This window comes from Tachyglossus aculeatus, chromosome 18 (genome assembly GCF_015852505.1).
Source record: "Tachyglossus aculeatus isolate mTacAcu1 chromosome 18, mTacAcu1.pri, whole genome shotgun sequence".
NCBI lineage: Eukaryota > Metazoa > Chordata > Mammalia > Monotremata > Tachyglossidae > Tachyglossus > Tachyglossus aculeatus.
This window is the reverse complement of record NC_052083.1, coordinates 7090943-7116535: the sequence shown is the minus strand read 5'-3', so window position 1 is coordinate 7116535 and position 25593 is coordinate 7090943.

The window sequence follows — 25593 nt, the reverse complement described above, 5'->3', positions numbered from 1 at the left end:
GAACTGCAGCACTGGGAATGAGAAAGTGAGAACTAAAAGAACTAAAAGGAGGTCTCACTGTTTACTCTTTTTGGAAAGAGGACTCCCTCGGGAAAGGTGAATGAGACAGTCTGTATGTGTGTTTCTTCTCTCTGTTCCTTTTTTTCAATCTGAGTCACTCCCTGTCCCTTTCTCTGTCTCTATATCTATCACTCTCTAGCTCTATCTGCCTCCCTCTGTCTCCACCTCTGTCTCTGTCAATCTCTCTGTATCTCTTACTGTCTTTGTCCCTCTCTGTCACTATCTCTCTGTCTCTGCCTTTGTCTCTGTATCTCTCTGTCTCTCATTGTTTCTGCCTCTATCACTGTCTCTGCTGGACTATCACATTCTCTCTCTCTCTGTCTCTCTCTCTCACCTACCAGTCAGCTCCTGCTGGCAGTGTGGACCTTGGGGTGAGGCTATATGGGGGTAATAATAATAATAATAATAATGGTATTTGTTAAGCGCTTACTATTCATTCATTCATTCATTCAATCATATTTACTGAGCTCTTACTGTGTGCAGAGCACTGTACTAAACACTTGGGAAGTACAAGTTGGCAACATATAGAGACGGTCCCTACCCAACAGCGGGCTCACAGTCTAGAAGGGGGAGACAGACAACAAAACAAAACACGTTAACAAAATAAAATAAATAGAATAGCAAATATGTACAATGTGCCAAGCACTGTTCTAAGCGCTGGGGTAGATACAAGGTAATCAGGTTGCCCCACGTTGGGCTCACAGTCTTAATCTCCATTTTACAGATGAGGTAACTGAGGCCCAGAGAAATGAAGTGAATTGCCCAAAGTCACCCGGCTGACAAGCGGCGGAGCAGGGACTTGAACCCATGACCTCTGACTCGCAAGCCCGGGCTCCTTTCACTGAGTATATCTCTTTCCTGTCTTGTTGTCGCTTCCTTTGTCTGTCAATCTGTCCATATTTGCCCGTCACATTCTCTGTCTATTTCTCTCTCTGGTTTACCTGTCAGCCAGCGCTGACAGCGTCAATCTTGGGGTGGGGCTCTATGGGGGCAGAGCTTTGTCTGGAGGTTAAGGCAGAAAGCCGCGTGTGTCTTGACTCAGATTGAGGGAAAGGTTTCATTCCCAGTAGCTCCTGCCCCGAGCTCGGAGGCATTTCCTTTTCCCGGAGAGCACACTCCAGGGCCCTGCAGACACACTTACCCTCAGCGCCCACTCACGGGTCATAGGATGGGTGGGGTGCTCCAGAATGCCAGGCTGGTTACCCCATCAGGTGCCTGCCCTGGGCTCTGCAACCCCATGTAGGGATGAAGTCAGGGTGAGCATGGAGTTTGGGTTGACTTCAATTTTCTTCAAGTCAATCAATCAATTGCATTTATTGTTTACTGTGTATATAGCAGTGTACTAAGCACTTGGAAGAGTAATAATAATAATAACGATGATGGCATTTATTAAGCGCTTACTATGTGCAAAGCACTGTACTAAGCGCTGGGGAGGTTACAGGGTGATCAGGTTGTCCCACGGGAGGCTCGCAGTCTTAATCCCCATTTTACAGATGAGGTAACGGAGGCACAGAGAAGTTAAGTTACATGCCCAAAGTCACACAGCTGACAATTGGCAGAGCAGGGGTTTGAACCCATGACTTCTGACTCCCAAGCCCGGGCTCTTTCCAGTGAGCCACGCTGCTTCTCTCCCTCCTCTTTTCCTTCTTCTCCTCCTCACTTTCCTCCTCCTCCCCTTGCTCCTCTTCTCCCTCGTGTACAATATAACAATACAATAATAATAATAATAATGGCATTAGTAAGCACTTACTATGTGCAAAGCACTGTTCTAAGCACTGGGGAGATTACAAGGTGATGAGGTGGTCCCACGGGGGCTCCCAGTCTTAATCCCCATTTTACAGATGAGGGAACTGGGGCCCAGAGAAGTTAAGTGACTTGCCCAAAGTCACACAGCTGACTCTATTTGTTTATTTATTTTATTTGTACATATTTATTCTATTTATTTTATTTTGTTAATATGTTTTGTTTTGTTCTCTGTCTCCCCCTTCTAGACTGTGAGCCCACTGTTGGGTAGGGACTGTCTCCATATGTTGCCAACTTGTACTTCCCAAGCGCTTAGTACAGTGCTCTGCACACAGTAAGCACTCAATAAGTACGATTGATTGATTGATTTTGGCTAAGTGGGAATTAGAACCCATGATCTCTGACTCCAAAGCCTGTGCTCTTTCCACTGAGCCATGCTGCTTCCCAATACAACAGACACATCCCCTGCCCACCAATGAGCTTACAGTTTAAAGGGTAAGACAGACATTAATATGAGTAAATAAATAAATTACAGATTTGTAAATAAGTGCTGTGGGGTTGGGAGGGGTGGAGGGTGAAGAAAGGGGGGCTCAAAAGTTCCAAGAGACCTCAGAATTCAGTTGCTGCCCAGATCCAAAGATCCTGGGCACAGATATAAGATTCCTTGGGGAGAAGGTGCTTTTCTTCCACGGAAATGCTCAATGCGGGTTACTGTGTCTCTCTCCAGCCAGAGTCAAGGTCCCTGCTGCTCTCTTCATTGTTATTATAAAATCTCAAATTCATCACAGTGGAAATTCATCACAGTGGGAATTCACCACAGTGGCTCCCTGGAAAAGAGCACGGGCTTTGGAGTCAGAGGTCATGGGTTCAAATCTAGGCTGCCAGTTGTCAGCTGTGTGACCTTGGGTAAGTCACTTCACTTCTCTGTGCCTCAGTTACCCCATCTGTAAAATGTGGATTAAGACTGTGAGCCCCCTGTGGGACAACCTGATCACCTTGTAACCTCACCAGTTCTTAGAACAGTGCTTTGCACATAGTAAGTGCTTAATAAATGCCATCATTACTACTGTTATTATCAGGAGATTTTTCTCTTGCCATGTGGTTTCACATCTCACTCTCCCTCCCAACATCGCTGTAAAGTCAGAAGTGGCAGATAATATTATCCTCAATTTACACATGAGGAAATAGGGGCTCAGAGAGGTTTGGGGACTTAACCCAGGCCATGCAGCAGGCAAGGAGAGAAGCGGAGAAGTGGTGTGGTCTAGCAAATAGAGCAAAAACCTGGGAGTCAGAAGGACCTGAGTTCTAATTCTACTTTTGCCACGAGTCTGCTTTGTGACCATGGACTTGTCACTTAACTTCTCTGTGCCTAAATTATCTCATCTGTAAAATTGGGGTGAAGATTGTGAGCCCCATGTAGGGCATGGATTGTGTCCAACCTGATCAGCTTGTATCTACCCCAGCACTTAGGATGGGGCCTGGACCATAGTTAGCGCTTTACAAATACCATAAATTAAAAAAAAAGAGGAGCCCAGCCTTGGCGCCAGAAATCAGTCCCCATGCCTTCCTGGGGTATTAAAGGGTAGGGTCTTTATCGATTTAAGCGGCAATAACAGGGCCCAGGAGAGAGCTGAGGATTGGTGGAGATGGTTGGATGGAGTGCGGGCGTTGCTAAACCAGGAGATAATTCCGCTGCCCACATTATCGAGCCCAGGTGTTCTGGGCAGAGATCGCAGGTAGTTACCTAGAAAAAAAGACCTTAATCCGTCCTACCTTCTGCATCGACCTTATTGGAGCGGTGGCGGCAGGAAATGGAGATAACACCATCTGTTTCAGATGCTGGGTCTCTGCTGGGTCAAGGAGAGATGCCAAGTGGAAACTAGGTAATCCCCCAATGTCTGAGGCTCTCTGCCCACTGGGAAGGTGAAAACACTTGGAATTTGATTTCCTCACGTTTTATCCTCACGCACCCCTGTGAGGGGGGGAGAGGCAGGTCCTATCGCCCTCATTTTACAGATGAGGAAACTGAGGCCCAGGGAGATTAAGTGGGTTGCCTGAGGCCACAAAGCAGGCTGCCCATAGAGTTATGGCTAGAAGCTGGGTGTCCCAACTCCCAGCTTTGGGTTCACCATAATAATAATAATAATGGCATTTATTAAGCGCTTACTTCCCCAAAGTCACACAGCTGACAATTGGCAGAGCTGGGATTTGAACCCATGACTTCTGACTCCAAAGCCCGTGCTCTTCCACTGAGCCACGCTGCTTCTCTATGATTGATTGACACATCTCTGCTGTCTAAGCAGTGTGGCCTAGTGGAAAGAGCAAGGGACTTGGAATTGGAGGACCTGGGTTCCAAAACCGGCTCCTCCATTGTCTGCTGTGTGACCTTGGGTAAATCACTGTACTTCTCTGGGCCTTGGTTCTCTCATCTGCAAAATTAGGATTCAATACCCATTCTCCCTCTTCCTTAGTTGTCTTGTATCTACTCCCAGCGCTTAGTACAATGCCTAGTGCACAGTAAGTGCCTTCCCAGACTGATCCCCCTTTTCCTTCTCCTCCTCCCCATCCCCCCACCCTATCTCCTTCCCCTCCCCACAGCACCTGTATATGTTTGTACAGATTTATTACTCTATTTATTTTACTTGTACATATTTACTGTTCTATTTATTTTGTTAATGATGTGCATTTAGCGTTAATTCTATTTATTCTGACGACTTGACACCTGTCCACATGTTTTGCTTTGTTGTCTGTCTCCCCCTTCTAGACTGTGAGCCCATTGTTGGTAGGGACTGTCTCTATATGTCGCCAATTTGTACTTCCCAAGCGCTTAGTGCAGTGCTCTGCATGCAGGAAGCGCTCGATAAATGCGATTGAATGAATGAAGCGTTTAACAAGCGGCACAATTATTATTGCTATGAACATTCTTCTTATTATTAGGAGCAGGCGAAGGTGAGGTGTGGGAAATCGGGAGGTCTGGGTGCAGGAAGGCACGTTGCGGGTTCTGACGTCCAGGTTGGGTTTCTTTCCTCTGGCCTGCCCCTCGCCTGTCTCTGCCTCTGCCTTTTCCCGTCTCTTCTCCCAAGGAGGGGTAAAGTGATACAGCCAGGGCTGAGTCACCAACCCGTGCACCGCTGACTCCTCTCCCTCTGGAGAATGTGCTTTCCCCGATGTGATTTGCCGCACGTCCCCAGACAGCCCCACCCCCGGCCTCTCCAGAGTTCCCCCCCTTTCCTCCCTCCCACACACCCCTCTTCCTCTTCCTCCTCCATCCCACCCAGTCTGCCTTTGCTATTGTGCACACAAACCCACACACTCGCCCTCCACACAAACACACAGACACACCCCAGCAGCACCCCGCACTCCTCAGGACCTTGCAGAAGTGAGATTGACCTTGATATAATAATAATAATAGTAATAATGATTGTGGTATTTTTTAAGCACCTAGTATGTGCCAGACACTGCTCTAAGCGCTAGGCTAGATTCAAGACCACTATGGACCCTGGAGTGGCAGCTTCCTCCTCCTTCACCACCAGCCTGCTAAGTGACCAGGAACCAGTCATTTCACTTCTCTGGGCCTCTGTTTTCTCATCTGTAAAAAGGGGGTAAAATGCCTGCTCTCCCTCCCTCTCAATCAATCCATCCACGAATCATATTTATTGTATGCTTACTGCCCGCAGTACATTGTACTCAGCCTTTGAAAGAATGCAAGAGAGTTACCAGACGTGATTCCTCCCTCAAGGAGCCTACAGTCCCACAGGGGAGACAGACGCTGAAGTACATTTCAGGTTGGAGGAAGCAAGAGAGTTTAAAGATCTGTGCATATTCGCAACAGAGGACTGTGAATATCCATTTGGCAGAAAGGAGGATATAAAGTGGGGAAATTAGAAATCAATCGGGGCAGGCCTCCTGGAGAAGGTGTGATTTCAGAAGGGTTTTGAAGATCAATCAATCAATCATATTTATTGAGCGCTTACTGTGTGCAGAGCACTGTACTAAGCGCTTGGGAAATACAAGCTGGCAACATACAGAGACAGTCCCTACCCAACCGTGGGCTCACAGTCTAGAAGGGGGAGACAGAGAACAAAACCAAACATACTAACAAAATAAAATAAAGATGGGGGGAGATGTCGAATGTGAAGTGGGTGGGAGTTCCGGGCAGGAGCGAGAAAGTGAGCAAGATGTGGCCAGTGAGAGAGAGAGAAAGAGAAGATTGCTGGCCCTTCCCCTCCCCTTCTTCCCTACTCCTGCCACCTTCACTATGATGACCTCAAATTAGGAACTCTTTAAAGGAAAATGGAAAATTGCTGGAAGCAGTGTGACCTAATGGAAAGAGCAAGGGTCAGGAAATCAGAGGACCTAGGTTCTAATCCCAGATCCATGACTTGCCTGCTGAGTGGCCTTGTGCAGGTCACAACTTCTCTTTGTCTCTCTTACCTCATCTGTAAAATGGAGATTAAGACTGTGAGCCCCAAATGGGACACGGATTGTGTCCCATCTGATTATCTTGTATCTATCCCAGTATATACATAGTAAGTGCTTAACAAATACAGAAAGATGAATTCTACAATTGTGACCATTGCCCAGGCTCTCTCCCTCTCTTCCTGAAGAACACTGTTACCATTTCAAAGGGAGGATCCTTCTAGGCTTCACCAGTCTTTCCTTGAGAAGCAGCGTGGCTCAGTGGAAAGAGCCCGGGCTTGGGAGTCAGAAGTCATGGGTTCGTATCCCAGCTCTGCCACTTGTCAACTGTGTGACCTTGGGCAAGTCACTTAACTTCTCTGTGCCTCAGTCACCTCATCTGTAAAATGGGGATTAAGACAGTGAGACCCATGTGGGACAACCTGATAACCTTGTATCCCCCCCAGCGCTTAGAACAGTGCTTTTCACATAGTAAGCACTTAATAAATGCCATCATTATTATTATTATTATTGAAGAGTATTGATTCAGCACTTAGAACAGTGCTTTGCACATAGTAAGCACTTAACAAATGCCATTATTATTATTATTATTATTATTACTGATACCATTTTGAGGGGAGCATCCTCCAGGCAGCTGGCTATTCGAGGCGGGATTAGTCAAGGGTCGATTTGAGAGGCCAGCTCAGGGGATTCTACTCCTTTCCAGGTTTGATGGGTCCCCCCTGGGCCTCAGAAGACCCAGGGGTCGGGGGCAGTGTGGAAGCTCCATTCCGCTAATCCTCTGGTCCTCCCTCCACCCACGTTCAGGGTAATCTACATCCAAAGGACTGTCCAGCGCCTGACGTTGACAGGAAATGGTCTTGTGTGAAGAGGAAGCTTCTGGGAGCACACTCCAGGCCTTAATGGCTTTGGCAGGCTGGGCTCTTTGATCCCCTGGGCTGATCCTGTTATGGCAAAAGACTGAATCCAGACACAGGAGCTTTATACACTAATAAACCGCTTCTCAGAGGGAGCCGGACTCCCAGGCGGTGAGCCGGAATAGAAGGAAACACACTCTCTGCCTCTCCTTTTGTTTCCTGGCCTCAGTGTTGCTGGAATACCAGAGCCTATGGGTTTTGTAAACAGCCCCTCGGTGACCTCGTAGCTCTGGGTCAAAAGAATGGGAAGAGGTGGCTTGGAAAAAAGAGAAATAGACGGGGGAGAGCTGTCTGACTGGCAAAGACATCCATGGCCCTCAGTGGAATATGAGGATCTGATGACTTTGGTATTTGTTAAATGTGCAAAGCTCTGCTCTAAGCACTGGGGTAGATGCAAGATAATAACAATAAAATATGATTGAATGAATAATAATGATAGCATTTATTAAGCGCTTACTATGTGCAAAGCACTGTTCTAAGCGCTGGGGAGGTTGCAAGGTGATCAGGTTGTCCCAGGGGGGGCTCACAGTCTTAATCCCCATTTTACAGATGAGGTAACTGAGGCCTAGAGAAGTTAAGTGACTTGCACAAAGGCACCCAGCTGACAAGCGGCAGAGATGGGATTTGAACCCCTGTCCTCTGACTTCAAAGCCCGTGCTCTTTCCACTGAGCCACGCTGCTTCTCCATAGTCAGGTTGGACACACTCCCTCTTCCACCTAGAGATCACTGTCTTACAGTTGAGGTAACAGAGACACAGAGAAGTTAAGTGACTTGCCCAGGGTCACCTAGTTGACGAGTGGCGGAGCCAGAATTAGAAGCCAGGAGCTTCCGACTCCTAGGCTCGGGCTGTATCCCCTAGGCTGTGCTGCTTCCCAGACAGATCTCTGTCTGTCTGTCCGTTCCTGCCCTCCTGTGCTGGGGGCCCGTGCTCTGCGGTCTGTCTTCTCCCGCCACCCTACCATGCCCTTGTTGGTGGCAGGGTCTCTTGGAAAACCGGGAGTATTGGGCATTCCTGCCACTGGGCCCTTCTTGGGGGGCAGGACTGGACAAAACTGCCAGTAATGATAACTGTGGGGATCTGGAAGAGTTTACTATTTGCCAAGCACTGTGCTAATCAATCAATCAATCAATCAATCATATTTATTGAGCACTTACTGTGTGCAGAGCACTGTACTAAGCGCTTGGGAAGTACAAGTTTGCGTCATATAGAGACAGTCCCTACCCAACAGTGGGCTCACAGTCTAAAAGGGGGAGACAGAGAACAAAACCAAACATACTAACAAAATAAAATAAATAGAATAGATATGTACAAGTAAAATAAATAAATAAATAGAGTAATAAATATGTACAAACATATATACATATATACAGGTGCTGTGGGGAAGGGAAGGAGGTAAGATGAGGGGGATGGAGAGGAGGACGAGGGGGAGAGGAAGGAAGGGGTTCACCCTGGGATAGCTACAAGATCATCAGATCATGCTCTCTTGCCTGCTGTGTGACTTCAGAAAGCCACTTCACTTCTCTCGTCCTCAGTTGCCTCATTTGTAAAATGAGAATTAAATGCGTGTACATCCTCTCCCCTAGACCGTGAGCCCCTTGTGGGACAGGGACTGTGCTTGAGTGATTAACTCGTATCTACCCCGGGACCTAGCACAGTGCTTGGCACATAGTGAGTGCTTAACGAATTCATTCATTCAATCATATTTATTGAGCGCTTACTGTGTGCAGAGCACTGCACTAAGCGCTTGGGAAGTACAAGTTGGAGACACATAGAGACGGTCCCTACCCAACAACGGGCTCACAGTCTAGAAACGGATGCCATTATTATTATTTTTATCATCATTATTATTATTACATTGTCCCTGTCTCGCATGGGGCTCATAGTGTGAGGGGAAGGAGAACTAGTGAACGTTCCTGTGATGCGGTGAACAGAGTGGAGAGTGCACAAGCCTGAGAGTTAGAATGACCTGGGTTCTACTCCCGGCTCTGACATTTGACTGCTGTGTGATCTTGGGCAAGTCATTTCACTTCCCTGTGCCTCAGTTACCTCATCTGTAAGACAGGGATTAAGACTGTGAGCCCTATTTGGGACAGGGACTATGTCCAACCCGATTATCTTGTAATGACCCTAGGGTTTAGAACAGCGCCTGGCACATAATATGTGGTTAATAAATACTATTATAATTATTATTATTATTCTACACAAGGAAGGACCCAGCTGCAGGGTTCCTGGGCCCCTCCCAGGGTGCACCTCATCTGTAAAATGGGGATGAAGACTGGGAGCCCCATGTGGGACAACCTGATCACCTTGTATCCCCCCAGTGCTTAGAACAGTGTTTTGCACATAGTAAGCGCTTAACAAATACCATTATTACTATTATTATCTCCCAGCATCTCCCTCTAGACTGTAAGCTCATTGTGGACAGGGAATATGTCTGTTTGCTGTTGTATTGTATGCTCCCAAGTGCTTAGTACAGTGCTCTGCAAACAGTAAGCTCTCAATAAATACGATTGAATTAATCTCCCACGCTCTTCTTCTCACCTGGGCAAAGAGCTGCTCTTCAGAGGGTACTCTTTACGACACTTGACATTTGGGCTGAGCCAAACCAGTTACCATTAGCTACAGTGTCTTTCTGGAAGCCTGACAGAGTTAGGATTCAGGGAGTGGATTTCTGTCTATTCCCACACCAGCATTCCATCCTGAAGTTTCCCTTGGAAAAGAGAAACGGGGGAAGTCAATCAATAAATTAATCGATCGTATTTATTGAGTGCTTATTGTATGCAGAGCAGGGTACTAAGAGCTTGGGAGAGTACACTGTAACAGAGTTGGTAAATACCTTCTCTGATCATAACAAGTTTACAGCCTAGAAAGATGATTGCTCAGTGTCCCAATGCTGAGTATAGTACTTGGTACATTCGTGAGCACTTAAATACCATTCAAAGCAAAACCACACCAAACCAAAACAAAAACGAGGAGGACTTTTGACTCTTGTAAATATCTGCAGTTCAGTCTTGTGAGAAGCAGCATGGCCGTGGGAAGTGGACAGGCCTGTGCTCTAATCCCAGCTCTGCTTCTGGTGTGCCCTTGGACAAATCACTAACTTTTCTGTGCCTCAATTCTCATGTTCACCCTCCTCTTTAGACTGTGAGCCCCATGCGGAACAGGGACTGCGTCCAACCTAATTGAAGTGTATCCACTCCAGTGCTTAGACCTGTGTCTGACACATAGTAAGCACTTAACAAATACCATAAAATGAAATAAAAGAAGGGATAGAAATGATTTCAGCGGAATGATCCACACCCAATTTTTGCTCTCCACGGCCCAGCTTTAGCTTGGCTTAATCGCCCATGCGTGGGTGAATTCCTAATGATAGATGCTGGTTTCAGCCAATTCCCTTGTTCCCTTTCCAAATCTTCCTGAAGCCTTGGGTTGTGTCAACACTGATTGAGTGGCCCAAGCTGGCCTAGGTTCTGTACGTTTCCCCAGAAAAATGTGTGCATGTTTCTTCTTAGGTTTTGGTCTAACTTTTGAAAAAGCATCTGTGGGGCAGAGTAACTTTCACTCTACGAGAAAGTGTGCCCTGTCCCAGGGGGTGGGGGATGGAGGATAGAGAAATAATAATAATAATAATAATAATATTTGTGAAGTGCTTACTATGTGCCAGGCACTGTACTAAATGCTTGTGTAGATACAAGGTAATCAGGTTGGACACAGTCCCTGTCACACGGGAGGCTCACAGCCTTAAACCCCATTTTACAGATAAGGTAACTGAGGGACAGAGAAGTGAAGCGACTTGCCCAAGGTCACACAGCAGACAAGTGGCGGAGCCGGGATTAGAATTCAAGCCCTCTGACACCCAGGCCTGAGCTCTACCTATTAGGCCATGCTGCTTTTCCAGTGCAAGCTGTAAGAATGGAAAATGGCCAACGGAGGGTTTGGAATGATGGGAGGATTCTCAGGCCTAAGGTAGCCAAGAGGAGAGAGAAAACTTTTTTCTCTATTTTATGTTACAAAAGTTGACCGTTTAAAAAACGGTAGCAATAGTAGTAGGGGGGAAGCAGACTGTGGCTTAGCGGAAAGAGCTCAGGCTTGGGAGTCAGAGGACCTGAATTCTAATCCCACCTCTGCCACTTGCCTGCTGTGTGACCTTCTGAGACTCAGTTTCTCTCTCTAGACTGTAAGCTCCTTGTGGGCAGGAATTGTGCCTACCAACTTTACTGCACTGTACTCTCCCAAGCATCTAGTACAGTGATCTGCGCACAGTAAGTGCTCACTAAATACCATTGATTGATTGACTGATAGAGGGATGTGTCCCTTGCATTAATAATGTGAGCATGTAATGTTAGTTGTATCTGTATCATTGTAAGGAACATTTAGATTTCATGCTTTACCCTAAACTTGGCATCTCTATCAGCGCTGCCTCCTCATAATAAAAACTCATTTCCAGAGGTCACTTGGAGACAGTTTCAGATAATCCTGTAGGATTTAGCAATATGTTTTGCAGGGATTGTAATCAGTGGTGTTATCCTCAAATTGATCAACAGTATTTACAGCAGACTCACTATCAAACTGACATCTCATTCTTAGGTATCACTTAGTATTCATGAAGTGGTTTATGTTCTTTTATTGGTTAGTGTAAATAGTGCATATCAAAGGTTAATTTCACTGCTAAGTCTTCACATGCATGAACTCTCACACAAGACTGAATGGCGAGTCGATGCCCGGGGAAGGAGTGTGTGATTATCAGAGATGGTTTAATTTCCTAATAATTCACTTTCACCATCATACCACTCCAACGGACCATTGTGAATCTCTGTTCATTTCATGGCTTGCTTTTGTTTTTATTATTTGGATCTATGTTCTTCCTCTTTTACTTACTGGAAGTTGGGCTGTTTGTGCCAGCTTGCCTCCTAACAAAACTCTAAGCTCCTTGAAGGCAGGAATCCTGTCTTTTTCTTCTGTGGAGTCTTATTAAATGCCTCCCGGGTGTCTTGTTCCTAGCAGAAGCTGAATAAATACTGTTGAAGATAGGGCTCATTTATCGGCATACAGTAAGTGCTTAATACATACCATTCAGTGGTTGACTATTCCTTGGTACTGACTTCTCTTGACCTCCTAATGCTGTTTTCCCTCCTTGTCTCATATTGCTCAAAGACCTGCTCCTTTCTGGAATGGAGTGTGCCATGCTATGTCCCTCTAGACTGTAAATTTGTTATAAGCAGGGAATGTATCTGTTGTATAGTACTCTCCTAAGCACTTAATATAGTGTTCTGCACACAGCAAGTGCTCACTAAATACGATTGACCAACTGACTGGTCCTTCTGCCCCCCCTTGTTTCCCAGTTTCCGAGACTGAGAACACACCCTCTGAAGCTTTCCTTTATTGGTTCCTTAAAATGATTCCTCTGTCCCCAGTGGTTTCAGCTGGCCAAATCCAGTTCTCTGTGTTCAGCAGCTGTTATGGTCTTCTGCTGTTATTCATTCTCCTCCCAAGGGTGGAGTGTGGAGATATTGAGGTGAGTCTGAGGTGAGCAGAGCTCCGATGCTAGGAGACTGACTACAGTTTTCTTTTTCCTAAATGGTATTTTTTAAGTGATTACTATATGCCAAACACTGTACTAGGCGCTGGGGTAGATACACAAGATAATCAGGTCTGACACAATCCCTGTGCCCCCTTAGAGCTCACAGCCTATGTAGGAGGGAAACAGTCACTGAATCCACATTTCACAGATGAGGAAACTGAAGCACAGAGGAGTTAGATGACTTGTCCAAGGTCATGCAGCAGACAAGCGTCGGAGTCGGGATTAGAACCCAGGTCTTCTGACTCCCGGGCCCAAGCTTTTTTCACTAGTCCATGCTGCTCATCCTAAGAAGTTCCAGAAGTTCATTGTTGGTGATCCCGTCCTGCCATTTGATGTTGAGTCTGCCCGGGTGGTGGAGTGAGATGGTTGGAAATGCTCGAACTGCCTTATGTGCTCCTGTAAGGAAGCGTCCATGTCTCGTAGCCTGAAGAGATAATAATAATAATTATGGTGTTTGTTAAGCACTTGCTATCATCATCATCAATCGTATTTATTGAGCGCTTACTGTGTGCGAAGCACTGTACTAAGCACTTGGGAAGTACAAGTTGGCAACATATAGAGACAGTCCCTACCCAATAGTGGGCTCACAGTCTAAAAGGGGGAGACAGAGAACAAAACCAAACATACTAACAAAATAAAATAAAATAAAATAAAAATGTGCCAACCACTGTTCTAAGCACTGTGATAGAGACAAGGTAATTCATTCAATCGTATTTATTGAGCGCTTACTGTGTGCAGAGCACCGTACTAAGCACTTGGGAAGTACAAAGATTGGACACATGGTTGGACGGCACTGCTGCTCTGAAGACCTTCAGTTCCGTCTGGAGCCGTTTGCTGGAAGCCACACTCCTCAGTCTGGAAGTCTCACATTTCCTGAAGCAGCGTGGCTCAGTGGAATGAGCCTGGGCTTGGGAGTCAGAGGTCGTGGGTTCAAATCCCGGCTCTGCCGCTTGTCAGCTGTGTGACTTTGGGCAAGCCATTTAACTTCTCTGGGCCTAGTTACCTCATCTGTAAAATGGGGATTGATTGTGAGCCCCACATGGGACAACCTGATCACCTTGTATCCTCCCCAGTGCTTAGAACAGTGCTTTGCACATAGTAAGCGCTTAACAAATACCAGAATTATTATTATTATTATTCCTGCTCTGCTGATGGCATGGGAGGGAGGGATTCCCTGTGTCCCAGAATCGAGCCTCCATGGATTCCTCCTGTCCAGGGGACGGTAGTCCATTCCTTTCCTAGGAGCTGATGTCTTCTTGCATGTGGGTGATTTGGGGAGGGTAGAGTCTGGGGATCAGGAAGGAGGGGAATCCCCCCCCTCACACACACACACACACACACACACACACACACACACACATATTCCAGCTGCCCCTGGGGTCAGGAGGCGGGGTCAGTGACACTGCGGAAGGCAGGATAGTGGATCTCTCCAGGAATCCATCACTCCATCAGTCAATCAGTGGTATTTGTTGAGCAACTTCTGAGTGCTGGACCCTGGGCCAAGCACCAGGAATAGTAGTAATGGCATGTATTAAGTGCTTACTGTTCTGAAAGCACTGTACTAAGCGCTGGGAAAAAATACACGTGTGGGAAGTAAACACAGTCCCTGTCCCTCATGGGGCTCATGATCTAAAAATTTAAGTGTGGGCAAAGGGATTGGAGGCTGATACAACAGAAGTGATGAAACATTCAAAAACAACACAAATAGCATGGCCTAGTGGCCAGAGCACAGGCCTGAGAGTCAGAAGGACCCGGGTTCTAATCCTAGCTCTGCTGCTTGTCTGCTGAGTGACACTAGGCAAGTCACTTCATTTCTCTGAGCCTCAGTTTCCTTATCTGTAAAATTGGGATTAATACTGTGAGCCCTATGTGGGACAGAGACTCTGTCCAACCCGATTAACCTGTATCTACCCCAGTACTTAGTACAGTGACTGGCACAGAATAATAATAATAATAATAATAATAATAATAATAATAATGGCATTTATTAAGCACTTACTGTGTGCAAAGCACTGTTCTAAGCACTGGGGAGGTTACAAGGTGATCAGGTTGTCCCCCCAGGGGGCTCACAGTCTTAATCCCCATTTTACAGGTGAGGTCACTGAGGCACAGAGAAGTGAAGTGACTTGCCCAAAGTCACACAGCGGACAATTGGTGGAGCCGGGATTTGAACCCACGACCTCTGACTCCACAGTCCGTGCTCTTTCCATTGAGCCATGCTGCTTCTTTAGTAGCACATAGTAAGCGGGCTTTACAAATACCATTAAAAAAAAGACAGGCTCAAAGTCTCGGTGATGAACGAAGACTCCACCAGAGGTAAATCCTTCAAGGCCCTAGGAACCACCAAAGAGGCAAAAGAGAAAACAGCACCAGGCACTGAAAACATCAAACATGACAACACAGAAAGGGACAAATCAAGGAGAGTACAGCATGCCTTTTTCAGCTACATGCGCACTTCTAAGGGGAATTTTCCGGAACTAAAAAGGACAACCATCTCTACCTGGTGAGCCTTCTCAAGTGGAAACAGATGTGGATCTCAGTGAATGCCTTCCAGAAATGACCCATATCATGCAGCTCAGGAGGGAGAAGGCTGGATTGGGTACTAGGGAATCGCCACAGGCTGGTGATAGTACCAGCTAACTGGCCTGCCGACCGACTGGAATCGCCTCCCAGTCCCTGCCACTCTTGACGGCAAACCCAGAGTGGATCGTGGCACTGACAATACTTGCCCCTCTACCAAACACCCTTAAACCTTTGTCTGTCAGTCTGCCGCCCTTGTCAATGCTCGGCTCACAGCTCTTTGACCGACCTTACAGGCGCTTGGTACAGTGCTCTGCACACAGTAAGCGCTCAATAAATACAATTGAATGAACTGAATGAATGACCTGAGTCAATATTTTGGAAGCAGCGTGGACTAGTGGAAAGAGCCTGGGCCTGGGAATCAGAGGACCTGGGTTCTAACTGGGGCTCTGCCAGTTGCCTCCTGTGTGACCTTGAATCAGTCAATCAATCAATCAATCATATTTATTGAGCGCTTACTGTGTGCAGAGCACTGTACTAAGCACTTGGGAAGTCCAAGTTGGCAACACATAGAGACGGTCCCTACCCAACAGAGGGCTCACAGTCTAGAAGGGGGAGACAGAGAACAAAACAAAACTTATTAACTCCCAGCCCCACAGCCCTTATGTACTTATCCAACTTGTACTTCCCAAGCGCTTAGTACAGTGCTCTGCACACAGTAAGCGCTCAATAAATACGATTGATGATGATGATGATGATGATGATGTACACATCTGTAATTTATTTATTTATAATAATGTCTGTCTCCCCGTCTAGACTTTAAGCTCATTGTGGGAAGAGAATGTTTCTGTTTATTGTTATATTGTACTCTCCCAAATGCTTAGTTCAGTGCTCTACACACAGTACGCACTCAATAAATATGATTGACCGACTGAGTGCTTACTGTGTGCAAAATGCTGTACTAAGTGCTTCAGAGAGTACAATACAGCAGACCTGGCAGACACATTCCCTGCCCATGAGGAGCTTACAATCTAGAGATGTGCTGGCCAGAGTTTTCTCTGATTAAAGATGAAAGGCCCTTTAGTTTTTTGGATTTGCTGTATATATGTATATATGTTTGTACATATTTATTACTCTATTTATTTTACTTGTACATATCTATTCTATTTATTTTATTTTGTTAGTATGTTTGGTTTTGTTCTCTGTCTCCCCCTTTTAGACTGTGAGCCCACTGTTGGGTAGGGACTGTCTCTATATGTTGCCAACTTGTATTTCCCAAGCGCTTAGTACAGTGCTCTGCACACAATAAGCGCTCAATAAATACGATTGATTGATTTGCTGCTGGCAAGTTCCATTAACAGCATTATTATTAACTGTTGTCGTATTCCAATGAATTGATACAACCCCTCCCAGGATAAAGCGCCTGTAGAATCATTAATCAATCAATCATATTTATTGAGCGCTTACTGTGTGCAGAGCACTGTACTAAGTGCTTGGGAAGTCCAAGTCGGCAACAGATAGAGACGGTCCCTACCCAACAGTGGGCTCACAGTCTAGAAGGGGGAGACAGAGGACAAAACCAAACACACTAGCAAAATAAAATAAATAGAATAGATATGTAAAGTAAAATAAATAGAGTAATAAATATGTACAAACATATATACATATATACAGGTGCTGTGGGGAAGGGAAGGAGGTAAGATGGGGGGGATGCAGCCAAATCATATCCAAGTTTATGTAGCGCTCTAGTTAACGAGGGGACTGTGAAGCTCTTCTAAGGTTTTCCAATCTTTTCCCCAGATTTCCTCCTGTTGCCCAAAAAGAGAGAGCTCTAATTCCCAGTGCTAATAGGGAGAAAGTCAGATGCCTCCAGCAGATCGTGAGGGGGCCGAGAGTTCACAGGCAACCTGAGAGGGTCAACTACTGACAGCTGGAATCTTTCCACCCTTGGCCAACTGTGCAAATAGAAGGCTTGAAGGGGGTCAGTCTGGCTAATCATTCAAAAGGTGTTGATTTCATTCATCCTTATCTAGTGAAGTCCGAGTAGGTCTACCAGCTCTGTTATATTGTATCCTTCCAAGCACTTAGTACAGTGGTCTGCATACAGTAGACAATCAATAAATACCAGTGATTGATTGATTGGTTTCATAAGGAGAGTTAGAGAGCTAGCAGCGGGAAGCAGTGTGGCCTAGTGGATTGACCATGGGCCCGGGAGTCAGAGGACCTGGGCTCTAATTCTGGTTCTGTCACTTGCCTGCTGGGTGACCTTGGGTAAGTTAGTTAACTTCTCTGGGCTTTGGTTTCCTCAACTGTAAGTTGGGGATTCAATACCTATTTTCCCTACAGTGCTTCCAGTGCTTAGAACAGTGCTTTGCACATAGTAAGCTCTTAATAAATGCCATTATCATTATTATTATTACTACTATTACTACTTAAATTGTGAACCCCATGTGGGATAGGGACTGTGTCCGACCTGATTAACTTGTATCTACCCCAGTACTTAGAACAGTGCTTGATGCATGTAAGAACAATAAGAAGAATAACAGTACAAGTGAAGCAGTGGTTGCTCAATCTCACTCAGAAGGCCAACTTCACTGATTTCACTAACACTGGAAGTGATGGAGGAAATAGAGGTCAAACAGCAAACTGTCGGCTGGAGGTTAGGTTTGGGAGTCTAAAGCGTAGCTGGAATATCCAGCATGATTCAAAAGTGAAATAACAATGGTGTGACCTATGGCATTAGAGCAGTTTCTTCGTCTGTAAAGTGGGGACAGAACACTTCACCCCTCTCCTACTCAGACTGTGAACCCCACATGGGACAGGGACTGTGTCTGACCTGGTAATATCGAATCTATCCCAGAGCTTAGAACAGTGCTTGACACTTAGTAAGCACTTAACAAACGCCATAGTTATTATATGTGAATGCACTGATAGAAATAATCTATTATAATTTATTATTATTAGAAAACAGGTCATCTGACCATTTCTTTTACCCAATTTAGATGACTTAGGGCCACTAAGTGAAAGGGTGGCTGAGTTAAGACCTGTCAAAGAAAACTCTGATAAGAAAGCTTGGGAGACCAGCCATGCGATTTCTATTCTTCATTTACCCACAACCCTCAGCCTCACTGAACTTACATACATATCCATAATTTATTTTATTGTCTGTCTCCCCTTCTAGACCATAAGCCGCTTGTAGTCAGGGAATTCATTCAATCATATTTATTGAGCACTTACTGTGTGCAGAGCACTGTACTAAGCGCTTGGGAAGTACAAGTTGGCAACATATAGAGACGGTCCCTACCCAACAACGGGCTCACAGTGTCTACCAACTCTGTTATACTGGAGTCTCCCAAGCCCTAAATACAGAGTTCTCCACCCTGAAAGTGCTCAGAAAATACCACTGATTGATTAATTGATTGAACAGGAAACCCCGAGTTAGTGTCCTGTGCCTGGCTCATTGTGGGCAGGGAATGCGTCTGTTGTATTGTAATACTGTAGTCTCCCAAGTCTAGAGAAAATACATCCATAGAGTCGCTAAAAATCGATGGATTTGATTATAATTACTCTCCCAAGCAATTAGTACCAGGCTCTGCACAAAGTAAGCACTCAATAAATACGATTGACCGACAGACAGTCTCCTTCGTGGAGCTCTGGGTGACCCGGACAATGTTGTGTTGTCTACGAATGCTGTGTTTCCCGCTGCAGTGTGTGGTCGGGGGGCTTTGTGCCTCCAGCTGCAGCTTAGCGGCCGTGGGGAGAGGATAAGATGTGGTGAACCGCAGAGTTCTGAGTGACTGGAACAATGTTGTGTTGTCTTTGAATGTTGTGTTTGCAGCTGTACTGTGCGGTTTGGGGGTGTGTGTGCTTTACGTCTCCAGCTGCAATGTGGTGGCCATGGGGAGAGGGAAAAATGTGGTGAAACTCAGATAATGGCAGTAAAGTTTGGCCCTCGATCAATGGTATTTATTAAACATGGAGCACTGTACTAAGCACTTGTTAATCACTGAGACTCTCCTTGGGTGAAATGGGTGAGGTGGTTTTAGTATCTCATGGGCTACTGATGTCCAGTTAGTGAAAGCCCAAGGTTGGGAAAATGCCCAGAAGGGAAGCTCCTTGTTGACAGGAAACTTGGCACTGCTTTGTTTTGTAGTTCCCAAGTGTCTAGTACAGTAAACTGCCCCAAACCTGTGCACAATAATAAAAATAATGCTAATAATGATATTTGTTTCATTGCTTACTATCAAGCACTGGGGAAGATACAAGATAATCAGATTTGGACATAATCCCAGTTCTACATGAAGTTCACAGAGGGAGAACAAGTACAGAATTCCTATTTTGCAGATGAGGAAACTAGGGCCCAGAGAAGTGAAATGACTTGCCCCAGGTCACACAGCTGGCAATGGCAGAGGTAGGATTAGAACCCAGGTTTCTGAACTCCCAAGTCCACGCTCTTTCCTCTAGGCCATGCTGTACGACTATTGCTACAACTACTAGTAGTACTGCTACTACTACTATTACTACTACTACTACTGCTATTATCACCACTACTACTGATACTGTTATTAGTAATAGTACAACTACCATCCCTATTCCGCCAATTGTCGGCTGTGTGACTTTGGGCAAGTTATTTAACTTCTCTGTGCCTCAATTCCCTCATCTGTAAAATGGAGATGAAGACTCTGAGCCCCCTGTGGGACAACCTGATTACCTTGTATCCTCCCCAGTGCTTAGAACAGTGCTTTGCACATAGTAAGCACTTAATAAATGCCATCATCATCGTCATCATTATTACCACTACTACTACCGCTACGATTACTACCACTACTACTACTATTACTACTAATGCTACTACTACTGCAAAACAGAATAGAAAGAGCATCGATTCTTTTGAAATGTGGTGTTGGAGAAGGCTTTTGCCAATACCATGGACTGCCCGAAAAACAAACAAATGGATTTTGAAGCAAATTAAACCAAAGTGGCCTTTGGAAGGTCAAATGACCGGACTTAGATAAATATATTTTGGACATATAATCAGGAGGACTGATTCTCTGGAGAAGACACTGATGCTAGGAAAAGTCCAGGGTAAACATGGAAGAGGCAGCCTGGCAGTTAGTTGGATAGAGACCATAACAACGGTAACGGAAGAACCATTAGAAAGGTTGCAGATTATGGCATTCATTCATTCAATTGAATTTATTGAGTGCTTACTGTGTACAGAGCACTGTCCTAAGTGCTTGGGAAGTACAAGTTGGCAACATATAGAGACAGAGGACAGGACGTTCTGGAGAATGTATATCCATGGAATCGCTATGAATCAGAAAGGACTTGACAGGCCTTAATAATATCGCTACTACTATCACCACTAACAGTATTGCTACTACTACTCCCCCGCCGGACAGGCCTGGCCCCAGCTCTGCCTCCTCAACCGATGGATGGGGCAGCGAGTGAAGGGGGCGACGGGAAGGATCAATAAAGCAGAAGCTGGAAAGCACTGAGCCTATAAGTGCTGGAGGGAGTGGAGTCCCTGGCTTCGAGCTGATTCCTACGGGCCCAGGCCTCGCTGACACAGGAGCAGGGAGAGTGTGGTTAAACCGATTGGCACCCAGAACCTCTTGGCACTCAACGTAGGCACTCGACGCTTTCAATTACAAACAGTCGAGTTAGAATAGAAGCAAACAGGAAGTAACTTAAGGGGGGAAGAGCCACAGTGCAGGTTGGTCAGGCTCCAGCTGCGGTGCAGGGGGCAGGTAAGGGAAGACATCTCAAGGGGGAGGCCCGTGGAATCCAAAATAACCACCCCGAGCTGCTGTGGATTCTTGAACTGATGCCGGGATAATGCCTTGTGATCCTCTGGGGATTTGGCAGTGAGGTCTGGAAGTCGAGAGACTGGGGTTCTAAAAACCCAGATCTGCTGCCTGCCTTCTCTGTGTCTCCGTTTCCTCATCTGTATAAAGGGAGATATAATACCTGTGAGCCCTCCCTCATAATCTGTGGGGCAGGAACTCTGTCTAATCTGCTTATGCTGTATCTACCCCAGTGCTTAGTGCGATACTTGGCACATAATAAGCACTTAATAAATACCATCATCATTATTATTATTGCTATTGTTATAATTGTCCTCTGGTCTTTTGGAATTGAAATGAAGGAAATGAAAGTGTTACTTCCTCCTAGAATCCTCCCTCCCATTCCCCGTCCTCATATCTGCAAGATCACAACTGTCCCAACTGAAAAACCATCCTGAAATCAGAGCTCCTCCAGGAGGCCTTCCCTGATTCACTTCCTCCTTTCCACAGCAAATCCACCCAACCCTCACTGCCTCCTCAGCACTCCTGTTCCCTCTCTCTCTTTTTTTCTGGTATGGTATTTGTTAAATGCTTACTATACTCTAAGCACTAAGCGCTGGGGTAGATACAAGATAATCAGGTTGGACAGAGTCCTTGTTCCATACAGAGATCACAGTCCTAATCCCCATTTTACTGGTGAGGTAACTGAGGCACAGAGAAGTTAAGCGATTTGCCCAAGGTCACACAGCAAGCAATTGGCACGGCTAGAATTAGAACCCAGGTCCTCTGACTCACAAACCTGTGCTCTTTCCACTAGGCCATGACACCTCTCAGTCACCAGGAGCACTTTTGAACACACTCAATTATTTTCTCCACTGTTTAAGCACTTATTCATTCAACTTCTCATCCTAACACTCCTTGCTTCCTCCTAGCTCCAAAAACATTTCTACGATATAAGTAGATCAGACACCTTCCCTATCCTCCATGGGGATCACGGTCTAGCTGGGTGGGAGAACAGGTATTCAATTCCCATTTTACAGAGGAGGAAACCGAGTCCTAGAGATGTTAAGTGACTTGCCACCTAGCAAGAAAGGGACAGAATGGGGATTAGAATCCAGATCCCCTGATTCTCAGGCCTGGGTTGTATGGACTGGACCAGGCTGCTCCTCGAAAATTGTGGTCGAGCCCTTACACAGCCTGTATTAAAGCTGGCCATGGGCACAGGGCTGTTCAGGAGAAAAGGGAAGACCCGATGAAGCAATCCAACCCTGAAGGCTTATTGCAGCATCAGCCAGGCTCAGCCTGACCTGTCCCTCCTGGGTCACTGAGGACCGCCCGCCCAGCCCAGGGTCTCTCCCACAGCACCAGAGCGGCACATCAGCACTTAGGAGAAACAGGCCTCCTCGGCTTGAGAGCAGAGCTCGGTGCCCCCTTACCCTCTCAGGGAAACCCATGCCCCAGACTGGAAGGGGGTGGGGTTTTAGTTCGTTAGCAGCCTCCCAGCCCCGTGTCCTTGAGTCGGCTCCAGAACCGCTTATGTAACTCAGAGAACTGGCAGGAGGCCACCCAGCAACACCCTCAAAATTGCTCTGGGGTGCGTTCTCTTAGGAAGGCGGGAGTGCGGCCCAGTGGGAAGGGGATGGGCCAAGCCGGGCAGTGGGGAGAGAACAAGGCAAGGAAAAAGTCATCTTCGGTCTTCCAAAGTTCATGGAGCCATATCACTCAAATAATCTCCACAGCACAGCAGGAGGGCTCTCCTCTTCCTCCTCCTCTCCCTCCCTCCTCTCTGGCCCTCTTCCTCTTCCTCCTCCACACCATTCCTCTTCCCCCTCTCCCTCCTTCCCTTTCTTCTTCTCCCCACCCCCCTCCTCCTCCTCCTCTTCTTCCTCTGTCAAGTCCTTACCATGTTGATTCTGAAAGTCTGAAGGAGTTATTAGGAGCATTGAGCCCCACTCTGAACAGGGACTGTGTCCAATCTGATTAATTTGTACCTACCCCAGCGGTTAGAACTGTACTTGGCATGTAAGTGCTTAATAAGTACCATAATTATTATTTCTAGACTGTGAGCCCACTGTTGGGTAGGGACTGTCTCTACATGTTGCCAACTTGTACTTCCCAAGTGCTTAGTACAGTGCTCTGCACACAGTAAGCGCTCAATAAATACGACTGATTGATTGATTCAACCAGTTTGCATTCATTCATTCATTCAATCGTATTTGAGCGCTGTCTCCCATTCTCCTCTTACTTTGTCTGACTGGAAAATAGGGATTAGCCTCCAGACTGTAAGCTCTTCCTCTTTATTGTAAAGTAGTGATGGGCAGGGACTGTGCTTACCAACTCAATTACATTATTATACAATATTCTCTCAAGTGTTTAGCATAATGCTGTGCACATAGAAAGTGCTCAATAAGTATGATTGATAGATTGATTTAGGGTGACCAGCCACCTCAAAATTGTCAAAATGCCATATTTTTGGATAACAATTATGGCACTTATTAGGTGCTTACTATATGTCAGGGACTGTACTAAATGCTGGGATGGAAACAAGAAAATTGGTTTGTACACAGTCCCTGTGCCACGTGGGGCTCACAGTCTCAATCCCTATCTTCCAGATAATAATAATAATATTTAATAATGGCATTTGTTAAGCGCTTACTATGTGCAAAACACTGCTCTAAGCACTGGGGAGGTTACAAGGTGATCAGGTTGTCCCACATGGGGCTCACAGTCTTAATCCCCATTTTACAGATGAGGTAACTGAGGCACAGAGAAGTTAAGTGACTTGCCCAAAGTCACACAGCTGACAAGTGGCAGAGCCGGGATGAGTTAACTGCTGCACAGAGAAGTGAAGCAACATGCCAAAGGTCACACAGCAGACATGTGGCGGAGCTGGGATTAGAACCCATGACCTTCTGACTCCCAGGTTTAAGTTCTATCCACTAAGCCATGCTGTATCCACCAAATGAATGAATAACCAGGCTTTTTTTTTGGGGGGGTGGCACCCCACAAACCCAAGGCAGAGCCCATTAAGGATCCATTTGAGTGACCTCTGCTGAGTCTCCTGAGGTCCCAAGGTGTGTACAAGGGAAGCCTAAAATGAACTGCATTATCCTGGATTAACTGTGCCTAGTTAACGAACCTTCATCTGATATGTGACTTTCACCGTAAAGCCGGGGGATGAGGAGAAATTCATTCAATAATATTTATTGAGCACTCACTGTGTGCAGAGCACTGTAATAAGCACTTGGGAAGTACAAGTCGGCAACATATAGAGACGGTCCCTACCCAACAATGGGCTCACAGTCTAGAAGGGGGAGACAGACAACAAAATAAAACATGTAGGCAGGTGTCAAAATCGTCAGAATAAATAGAGTAATAATAATAATCAATTCAGCAATAAATAAATAAGAATAAATTCAGCAAGCAAACGGAAAACAGAAATAGCAAGCCAAAAGGAAATGCGTGTCGCCTTCTTTTGGTACTGAGCAGTCTAGGAGAGTTCATATCTATGACCTTGGGAAAATCACTTAACTTCTTTGTGCCTCAGTTTCCTCACTTTTTAAAAGGAGATATTCTCCCTCCCACTTTGACTGAGAGCCCCAGGTACAGCAGGGACTGTGTCAGATCTGATTGTATGGTATCTACCTCAGTGTTTAGTACAGTGCTTGGTACATAGTAAGCACTTAAATAGCACAGTGATAATATTTAACTAACGCCTGCTCTGGAACCCATTTCAACTTTGAAGAAAAGTCAATCAGTCAATCATATTGATTGAGCTCTTACTGTGTGTAGAGAACTGTACTAAGTGCTTAGGAGAGTACAATACAACAATGAACTGACATATTCCATGCCCACATGGAGCTTACCTAGACGGCAGTTAGGGCACTCTGGGAGAGGGTTTTGAAAGAATAGAAAAGTTTCTACCTGTCACTAAGGACAGGACACGAGTTTTGACCCTGAAGGAATGTTAAGTGACACTGGCTACTTCTTGTCTCTTATCTCACATAAACACAAGGGGCAGGAGCCCTATCACAACTGTCTAACTGTTGCCAGGCCAATGATGCCCAAGAGCATGAAAGCCACATGATGAAATTCCAAAAGTCGGCTCGGTTTCTCCAGAGTCATGCCACTACTGGGACGCAGCTCCTTCCTTTCCAAAGAGGAGAATCAAGGGACAAAGGAGTCCTTAGGGTGTGCCCATCCCAGATACAAAGGTCATCTCTTCTCCTTCTGGGTCCGGATCAATCTCCAAGGCAAAGTGACTCCACTACCTCTAAAACAATCGATCAACCATATTTGTTAAGCGCTTACTGGGAGCGGAGCTCAGAACTTAGCACTTGGGAGAGTACAATATAACAGAGTTGGTAAACACGTTCTTTGCCCAGCTGACTGCTAAAATAGTGATTATAACATTGTTTAAGTGCTTACTCTGTGCCGAACACTGGGTAGATACCAGATAATCAGATCAGACACAGTCACTGACCCATTCGAGGCTCGTGGCCTAAGAAGGAGGGAGAGCGGGTATCTCATCCCCATTTTACAGAGGAGGAAACTGAGGCACAGAG